The 7,563-nt window shown below is 44.6% G+C and overlaps 1 protein-coding gene across 2 annotated transcripts in view; it reads right to left on the reverse strand.

The window, feature by feature from the left end:
• The window catches only part of LOC105499031 (proline rich and Gla domain 1), an 88,205-nt gene extending 81,216 nt beyond the window's left edge, over positions 1 to 6,989 (reverse strand). The window contains exon 1 of one of the 2 annotated variants that reach the window (XM_011771432.2): positions 6,883 to 6,989. The gene's annotated coding sequence lies outside the window, so the exon portion shown is untranslated. The other variant, XM_011771433.3, reaches the window with a different exon arrangement.
• Positions 6,990 to 7,563: the final 574 nt, after the last annotated feature.

Consider the following 7,563-nt stretch of genomic DNA (forward strand, 5'->3'; position numbering starts at 1 on the left):
ATATCCCTGATGAACATCGATGCAAAAATCCTCAATAAAATACTGGCAAACAAATCCAGCAGCACATCAAAAAGCTTATCCACCATGATCAAATGGGCTTCATCCCTGGGATGCAAGGCTGGTTCAACATATGCAAATCAATAAACATAATTCGGCATATAAACAGAACCAAAGACAAAAACCACATGATTATCTCAATAGATGCAGCAAAGGTCTTTGAAAAAATTCAACAGCCCTTCATGCTAAAAACTCTCAATAAATTCGGTATTGATGGAACGTATCTCAAAATAATAAGAGCTATTTATGACAAAGCCACAGCCAATATCATACTGAATGGGCAAAAACTGGAAGCATTCCCTTTGAAAAGTGGCACAAGACAGGGATGCCCTCTCTCACCACTCCTATTCAACATAGTGTTGGGAGTTCTGGCCAGGGCAATCAGGCAGGAGAAAGAAATAAAGGGTATTCAATTAGGAAAAGAGGAAGTAGGCCGGGCGCGGTGGCTCAAGCCTGTAATCCCAGCACTTTGGGAGGCCGAGGCGGGTGGATCATGAGGTCAGGAGATCGAGACTATCCTGGCTAACATGGTGAAACCCCGTCTCTACTAAAAATACAAAAAAATAGCCGGGCGTGGTGGCGGGCGCCTGTAGTCTCAGCTACTTGGGAGGCTGAGGCGGGAGAATGGCGTGAACCCGGGAGGCGGAGCTTGCAGTGAGCCGAGATCACGCCACTGCACTCCAGCCTGGGAGACACAGCGAGACTCCGTCTCAAAAACAAACAAACAAACAAACAAACAAACAAACAAATACCTGTGATATGTTCTCCTGGTCATAATAATAATTATATAATACTAACTGAGAAGTATAATTAAACCAACAATCTGCACCCGAAACACACCAAAAACAAAAGAAAACCTTGTGGTCATGAAATCCAAGCATCTTCCGTCAGTCCTATCCTCTCCACATTTTAGAGGACACTCTAAACTCCAGTCTTAAAAGCACTACCGGCCGGGCGTGGTAGCTCACACCTGTAATCCCAGCACTTTGGGAGGCCGAGGCAGGCGGATCACGAGGTCAGGAGATCGAGACCACATGGCTAACATGGTGAAACCCCGTCTCTACTAAAAATACAAAAAAAATTAGCTGGGCATGGTGGTGGGCACCTGTAGTCCCAGCTACTCGGAAGGCTGAGGCAGGAGAATGGCGTGAACCCGGGAGGCGGAGTTTGCAGTGAGCCAAGATCGCGCCACTGCACTCTAGCCTGGGCAACAGAGCGAGACTCCATCTCAATTTAAACAAACTAACAAACAAAAAGCACTACCAGCTTCAAGTGCACTCTGTTCTTAATTTTTATAAATTTTTGCTCTTTTGGTCTCCTCTCCCTTCCTCTCCACCAACTTGTCTGAATGCCATATAGATAAATGCCACTCAATGTTTTCCCAGGGACAGTAGAATCACCATCATTTATGAACTTATCAGAAATGGAAATTCTTAGATTCTATCCTAGACATCACAAACTTTGGGTACGGGGTCCAGAAATCTATGCATCTTGTGATTATTGTACATGCTGAAGTTTGAGAACCACTGTGCTAAGCAACCTGTTGGAAATACATGGGAGTTATCTACAAATACAGAACTGGAGCTCAAACAGGGTGGGAAATATCAATACATCCACATTCTGAAGTTAATTGCTACTGAAATAATGGGAGCTCACAAGAAACAGCAGACAAGCAGACATAAATAACAACAGCTAACATTTTAAGAGTACTTCTATGTGCTACACATTATACGCTGTTAGCAGTCATGCATCACTTAACAACTGGGATATGGTCTGAAAAATGCCTCTTTAGGTGATTTCGTCGTTGTATCAACATCACAGAGTGTACTTACACATATCTGCATGGTATAGCTTACTATATACCTAGACAATATGGTATACCCCATTATTCCTAGGCTACAATCCTGTACAGCATGTTACTGTACTGAATAGGCAATTATAACACAATGATGTCTGTGTATCTAAACACAGAAAATATATAGTAAAAATAGGTATAAAAGATAAAAAATGGTACACCTGTATAGGGCACTTACCATGAATAGAGCCTGCAGGACCGAAAGCTGCTCTGGGTAAGTCAGTGCGTGAGTGGTAAGTGGATGTGAAGGCCTAGGACGTTTACTGTACACTACTGTAGTCTTTATAAACACTCTCCACATAGGCTACACCAAACATATAAAAAATGTAATTCTTTCCTCAATAATAAATTAACTTTAACTTACTATAACTTTTTTACTACATAAAATTTTTAATGTTGTAAACTTTTTGACTCTTTTGTAATAATACTGAACTTAAAACACACACTGGACAGTTGTACAAAAACATTTTCTTTCTTTTTTTTTTTTTTTTTTTTTTTTTTGAGACGGAGTCTCGCTCTGTAGCCCAGGCTGGAGTGCAGTGGCCGGATCTCAGCTCACTGCAAGCTCCGCCTCCCGGGTTCACGCCATTCTCCGGCCTCAGCCTCCCGAGTAGCTGGGACTACAGGCGCTGCCACCTCGCCCGGCTATTTTTTGTATTTCTTAGTAGAGACGGGGTTTCACCGTGTTAGCCAGGATGGTCTCGATCTCCTGACCTCGTGATCCACCCGTCTCGGCCTCCCAAAGTGCTGGGATTACAGGCTTGAGCCACCGCGCCCGGCACATTTTCTTTCTTTATATCCTCATTCTATAAGTTTTTATCTATTTAATTTTTTTAACCTTTTAAACATTTTTATTAAAAACTAAGACACAAACATACACATTAGCCTAGACCTACACAGGGTCAGGATCATCAATATCACTCTTCCACTTTCACATCTTGTTCCACTGGAAGGTTTTCAGGGGCAATAATACGCGTAGAGACATCACCCCCTATGATAACAATGTCTTCTTCTTGCCTTTCTGAAGGACCTATCTGAGGCTGTTTTACATTTAACTTTATATAAGTAGAAGGAGTACACTCTAAAATAATAATTAAAAAGTAGAGTATAGTAAATAAACCATTAGCATAGTTATTTAATATTATTATCAAGTGCTATATACTGTAATGCACTGCACTGTGATATTACAAAGGCTACAAAGTCACCAGGTTTTTCAGCTCCATTATAATCTTATGGAAACCATCATCATGCATGTTGTCCATAGTTGACCAAAATGTAATTATGCATCACATCACTATATACCTGATATTAATTATCAGGTATTATAATTATCATTTTCACAAGTGAGGAAACTAATGCTCAGAAAGAAGAGTGTAAATTCTTGTCTTGCCTCCAATTTTCGATTCCTCCAATTTCCATGCCCTTGACTATTGTACATACAGTGAAAAAAAGAGTTTTGAACAGAACCCTAGGAAGACTGTGGAGGTGACTGAGGTTAACTGGTCAAAGAATTAGAGGAAAAAATCAGAAATATGAGGAGGAAGTCTAAGTGAGGAATGTTTTAAGAAGGAAGGCATAATCACAATGGTTGGTTTCAAATATTTTTTCATTCAGTAGGTCCACAGATGATGCAGAACTTTAAAAAAAGTTTTATGGATGCTACTCTTCCTCCCCGAGTTTTAAGTTTTAGTCAAAAAAACAGGGACGCCTGTAATCCCAGCACTTTGGGAGGCCGAGGCGGGCGGATCACAAGGTCAGGAGATCGAGACCATCCTGGCTAGCTAACACGGTGAAACCCTGTCTCTACCAAAAATACAAAAAATTAGCCGGGTGTGGTGGCGGGCGCCTGTAGTCCCAGCTACTCAGGAGGCTGAGGCAGGAGAATGGCGTGAACCCGGGAGGCGGAGCTTGCAGTGAGCTGAGATTGCGCCACTGCACTCCAGCCTGGGCGAAAGAGACTCTGTCTCAAAAAAAATAAAAAATAAAAAATAAAACAGGGACTAACTTGAAGTGTGTTGGGAACAATGACTAATGTTATTTTTAAAAGTGAAATTTTTAAAAAGTGCTTTTGCATTTAGATGAATAAGGGAAAAATGAAGAAAAATAAGGGTTACTAATGGTCATAGTTCTCTGTCTGCTTTGCATGCACAGAAGGCTAGACTAAGCAGGTAGCCAATCCTGACTTATTTTTAAACTAAAGAACCAATTCCATTCTTTTATAAAGTAAGTGACCATCTGCTCACGGTATTTTCTCAAATACATAAATCCACTCAGGAGAAGAAGGCTGGAGGTGAGGAGCAGGGGGAAGATAATTCCTGTTAGGAGCCGGAGGTAACTGGAAGGCCAGTGATCCTGGCGGAGTTAAGAGAGATGTCAAAGGCAGGTTGACAGAAATGGTTAGACCAAGCCTATCAGGGAACTATAACATGAAGAGACCCATTAGCCAAAGGCTGAAAATACTTTAAGATTTTAAAGGAGTATAATACAACTGGTTAGGTCACAGCTTGTTTTAGTTATATCACCCTTCAGAGAATACCATCTGGCAACTTGATTCATTTGCAGTACTTCCTAAATTCCAGCAGCAACCTATTTGTGTCTTTCTACAAATAGTTAACTTCACTAGTTTTAGTATCAGAAATTGGCCTTTTTAAAAACTTCACCTTTTTCTGATCCCTATTTTCCCTTTATCTGTAGAGTTTTTGCACCTCTTTTTAGAAGGATAAACTATGACTAATACATGAGAACATATTTCCACACTCAGTGCTTATCCATATTCCAAATAATGCTGCTCAAATATTAAATATAATTTCAGAATTCTGAATTTCTTGTATTATCCCATGAACTTCACGCAATATGAATTACTATCTTTCTTTTCTTTTCTTTGTTTTTCTGAGACGGAGTCTGTTGCCCAGGCTGGAGTGCAGTGGCGCCATCTCGGCTCACTGCAAGCTCCACCTCCCGGGTTCACACCATTCTCCTGCCTCAGCCTCAGAGTAGCTGGGACTACAGACGTCCACCACCACGCCCGGCTAATTTTTTTGTATTCTTAGTAGAGACGCAGTTTCACCGTGTTAGCCAGGATGGTCTCGATCTCCTGGCCTCGTGATCTGCCCGCCTCCGCCTCCCAAAGTGCTGGGATTACAGGAGTGAGCCACTGCGCCCAGCCTATGAATTACTACCTTTCTAACAGCATTTATTAATATATATCTGTAAGTGAGTATATTAGGTGCTTACTACATGCCAGGCAGCTCTAGGTATAAGTGTAACATAGAAGACTGAGGGTCTAGTAGTAATGGAGAAAAAAGGCAAGTGATATAAATTTAACAGAAAAAGGTGTGATTAATTCACTCTGGAGTAGATGGCAAAATTTTTCGAGAAGTGAATTAGGCTAAGTCTAGAAGGATGAATAGGAGTTCATCAGGCACTAGAAAAGAGAAAAGGCATCCCTAACACTCCCCGTCCCCCACCTGCCCCAAATTTGGGAAAATTTAAGAAAGAATAACATAACAAAACCAGAAGAAATCCTGTTCACCTCATGCCTGGGGTTGGTGCAGGGGTAGGGGTTAGGGGGGTAATTGTGTTTTTAAGTATACTTCAGAAAGTAAACGTTTATAAAACAGGATTTACAATCAAGGGAAAGGGGTGGAGGAGGAGGAAGTTCAGTTTATTTTGTTGTATTAACTTAAAACAAATGAGGAAAAATATCAACATCTATGCTTGGGAACACATATACTATCTTTCATGGAAGTCCCTAAGTTTGAAAATGAAAGCATATGGAGCTTTATCCAATATTACAATATTTGCCCTAGTGTTTTGTATCCTTAATATTATTTTCAAAGGTTCTAAAGTGAGTCGGCCCAAGATCTTGACAGCACATCCACACACATGCCCAATAATCCACTCTTGATTGAAACAATCAACAGTAGCCTAACCAACTTTTCACTTACCCTGACTTGGACACCTTCGCATCCTTCAAAGTCTGGCTTTATAGTATGACCATCAACAGACAAATAATTAAGCTCTAAGTTTTGTTACTCCACCTCTTCATCCTTTCATTCAATTATTTCCTCTCAAATCCCATTAGCTTCGCTTTTCTCCTAAAGGGACTCGTAGAAAATACATGCACAGCACAATCACAAAAACCAGTGGCTGGAGCCAGAGTCCAAACGCGCACACACTAACTTCCAGTCGTATCCCTCTTGGGGCTGTTCCTACCAGTGATCAAATTCAGCGGACCAGGAAGAAGGAAAAAGCTGAAGCAGGAAGACTCTTCTCTTCCTTCCACTTCCCCCCACGCCGCCTCCCCCTCCCCCCGCTCTCCCGTCCCCCAGGGCCGCACCGCCACCGACCTCACACGCACCCCCTCCCACTGTCACCCGCCACTGCCTACAAAACAGTCATAGCCTTTGTTAAAATGTCCACGGGCACAATGGACCAGAAGAGGGACACATTCCCGAGGGTGGGTAAAGGAAAGTCACACGAACGCCACGCCCTCCTTGGGACTAGCCCGGGCCGACAGCCCACCGCCTCCAAATCCTTTCCCCTCCGACGGGGAATGTTTCTAGCAACTCGGCACCAGAGAAAGCAGCGCTGGAGGAGGGGATGAGCCTGGGACGTCCCTCAGAGGCACCAAGCAGGGAACTGAACTTGAAGCTGGGACACCCTCCAGCACCGTTGGCAAGCCTCGCGGTCCTGCCCAGCCTGTGTGCGGACTTCCAGCCTCTGAACCCTATTCCTTCAATTTTTTTCTCGTCATACCCACCCTCACCCACTCCCGCTACCATGCACTCCGCTCCCCACGCGGCCCTGGCCGGACGCCCACAGGCAGCGTCGCTACCAACGCTACCGCACATCTGACGGGTTTCTCCTCGCAGAACAGAAGTCACCCACACACACCCCAATCCTTCCTGGGGCGCCTCGCCCCGATCACGTTTCCCCAGCTAGGAACCCAGCGCGGCCACCACACTCACAGCGGGTCCGGCTCCGCTACTCGGCGTTCTGCGATCCGCACGTCGCGCCTGCGCGCTCCTATTTCTGCTGAGCCTAGCCGGAGCCAGGAACCGGGAGCGGACTGGAAGGGAGGTGGAAAGAGGCGGGGGCTGGGCTGGGGCGGGGTTAGGAGAGAAGGGGCGGGAACGAGCTGGGGCGGAGGGTGGGAAACGAGGGGCGGATCCTCCACCGCTTCTGCTGGGAAGAACCAGCGCTCAGGGCATCCTGCTGGAGCTTTCCACTCTTGGGGTTTATTTATAACACATACAGAAAAGCCGTCGAGACCCGTCTGTGCACTCCCACACGCACTATGGAGAAAGCCTGGCTCGGCGCGGGCCCAAGTAGTCAGCTCTCGGGCCGCCACGTCTCTCCTTCTGGCTACCGCGGGTCCCTGCCAGCCTTTTTCTCTTTCGCATACATACCTCACCACACATTATTCCTTTTCCTAGTCGTTTCTCCTCATCGCGTACTCTTCAGCCCTGGTGAAGTGAGGGACATAAGGATTTCTCGTCCACAGACCGCCTGTGTAGGGCATCCTAGTTAATATACCTCTTTGCTATGTGTGAGCCCAGATCGTGGTTGGTGACTATTCGACCATTGCCCACTGTTAAAGCTCAGAGAATTGCCCTTTCCTTGAGAAATAATTCCCTTGCCACTGTTTC

The sequence above is a fragment of the Macaca nemestrina genome, chromosome X, assembly GCF_043159975.1.
Source record: "Macaca nemestrina isolate mMacNem1 chromosome X, mMacNem.hap1, whole genome shotgun sequence".
Classification (NCBI taxonomy): domain Eukaryota; kingdom Metazoa; phylum Chordata; class Mammalia; order Primates; family Cercopithecidae; genus Macaca; species Macaca nemestrina.